The following is a 2,301-nucleotide window of genomic DNA, read 5'->3' on the forward strand; positions in this document are numbered from 1 at the left end:
AGTGCAATGGACCTAGCAGGGTGCAATCCCGCATTATAAATCTTGATCACTTTAGCTATGGTAAGAGTCCAATTTTGTCATCCTGGGCACCCCCAGTGCTATCCTAATGCACAGTTGCTCCAGTCAAAGCCCACTAAAATCAATGGCCTTTCTGGTTAGGCTTTTTTTGGGGGGGGGGGGAATCTAGTCACAGCTGATTTATGTAAATCCCAAAGGGTTATCAAGGCAAGAGCCATTCAGAAATGATTTTCCATTGCCTGTCTCTTCATCATGACCATGGTGGTCTCCCATTCAAATACTAACCAGGACCAGCCCTGCTTAGGTTCCAAGTTCTGACAAGATCAAGCTAGCCTGCATAGGATGACTCATGTCCCAAATGGCAGCATGTTTATTTTGTCCTGTAGACTTCAGTGGGAGGCTCTGAGAATTGAACTGTCAAAACCCTTCATCTCCATATTCCCATCCTGGTTTCTGTTTCTTGGCATGACCCAAGAGTGTAATGGAACACCAGGAGCTGGCTTTTTAATATATTGAACAAATGTAGCAAAGTCACTGTTGTGTATATTATAGTCATAAAATCATACAAAGTGGGGAGGGATGGTGGCTCAGTGGTAGAGCATCTGCTTTGTAAGCAGAAGGTCCCAGGTTCAATCCCTGGCATCTCCAACTAAAAAAGGTCCAGGCGAGTAGGCATGAAAAGCTTCAGCTTGAGACCCTGCAGAGCCGCTGCCAGTCTGAGTAGACAATACTGACTTTGATGGACCGAGGGTTGGATTCAGTATAAGGCAGCTTCATATGTTCATATGTTCTTCAAAGCTGACATTGGAAGGCTACAGGAGGCCTCATGGTTCTATGTTGCTATAAGACTAAAAAAAAAATGGTTGCTTGAGAGCCACTGTGACTCCAGGGGCTTCAAACTTGTGCCTAGGATGTGTTCAAGAGTGCCCCCCAAGTTCTAGGCAACTAGCAATCGTGGAATAGTGTGAGGATGCTATATTGGTCAATCCTTCTTCATGGTGGGATTTTTTTTTGTTCAAGATTTTCTTGGACCTTAGAGCAACCCATGAATCATGTCACTCAGTTCTGTAGTATGACAAAGTTTGGCTTTGGAATGGGTGCAGGTGGGACAGACTGATGGAAGAGTTTGGATATCCTCACTGACTTCTTAGTATGATGGCCACAGAGAAGGATCCACAGGTGGCATAAACCTTGGCCTGGTCTAAAGATACAGTAAAATGAAGGGGAAGAGTGGGCTTGTACCACTTTAGAATGTGGGAGAGGGGAAAGCATGGCCATGCAAACTCACTGCAGTATCTGGCAGTGCTGAGAACCATGGGAATGATAATTTTTAGTATCTTGGGATACTGCTGTAAGCATCCATGGCTCAGGGACAGGGTGGCACAGTGGTTAAGAGGGTCAAACTCTAATCTAGGAGATGTGGTTTCGAATCCCACACCTGCTATGGAAGCTCGCAGGGTGCCTTCAAGCCAGTCACGTTATCTCAGCCTGACCAATATTTCATAGTAGGGTTCAGGGTCTGAAGCCCTACTGCCACAGCTTCCAGAAGCCCTTAACATTGTGTCCCTGCCTTGATACATTTAGGGGAAAAAAAGAAGATATTAGATTTGTATCCCGCCCTCCACTACGAATTTCAGAGTCTCAGAGCAGCTCACAATCTCCTTTATCTTCCTCTCCCACAGCAGACACCCTGTGAGGTGAGTGGGGCTGAGAGGGCTCTCACAGCAGCTGCCCTTTCAAGGACAACCTCTGCCAGAGCTATGGCTGACCCAAGGCCATTCCAGCAGGTGCAAGTGAAGGAGTGGGAAAGGGGGCTGTGGTGGTGGAGAGAGTTCTCAGAAATTTCTGAGAACTGGAATAGATCTATTTTAGATCAGGCCCATTCTTAGGATTGCCAGCCTCAGGTGGAGATCTCCTGGGGTTACAACTGGTCTCTAGGCAACAGCAATCAGGTCACTTTGGAAGGTGGACAATCCACCCAGATTTAAGCACTTTTTGCTCCTGTTTAACAAGAGAGAGAAAGAGAGAGGGATAGAGAGGCACATTGTCTGCTATCTCCCGCAGAAACCAATGGAATTCTTAGTTTTAGCTAAATCAATTGCCTTTCTAAAAAATTGCCTTTAAAAATACCGTTAGGAAACAATGAAGAAATGTTCAGCATTGAAACCTTCGAATGTATAGATTAGGCCTGCGTGTGCCAGCATACATTATATACCATGGCACGTCCCCCTGGAAAGAAAAAACCAACAGAGACTATTACAATCATCCATCAAATGTTACTGA

At 45.5% G+C, this 2,301-nt stretch overlaps 1 non-coding gene across 1 annotated transcript; it reads left to right on the top strand.

The window, feature by feature from the left end:
- The first annotated feature begins 591 nt into the window (after positions 1 to 591).
- On the top strand, positions 592 to 666 carry TRNAT-UGU (transfer RNA threonine (anticodon UGU)). The gene has a single exon. It is a non-coding gene; the product is annotated as a tRNA-Thr (tRNA).
- Positions 667 to 2,301: the final 1,635 nt, after the last annotated feature.

This window comes from Heteronotia binoei, chromosome 13 (genome assembly GCF_032191835.1).
Source record: "Heteronotia binoei isolate CCM8104 ecotype False Entrance Well chromosome 13, APGP_CSIRO_Hbin_v1, whole genome shotgun sequence".
Taxonomy (NCBI): Eukaryota; Metazoa; Chordata; class Lepidosauria; order Squamata; family Gekkonidae; genus Heteronotia; species Heteronotia binoei.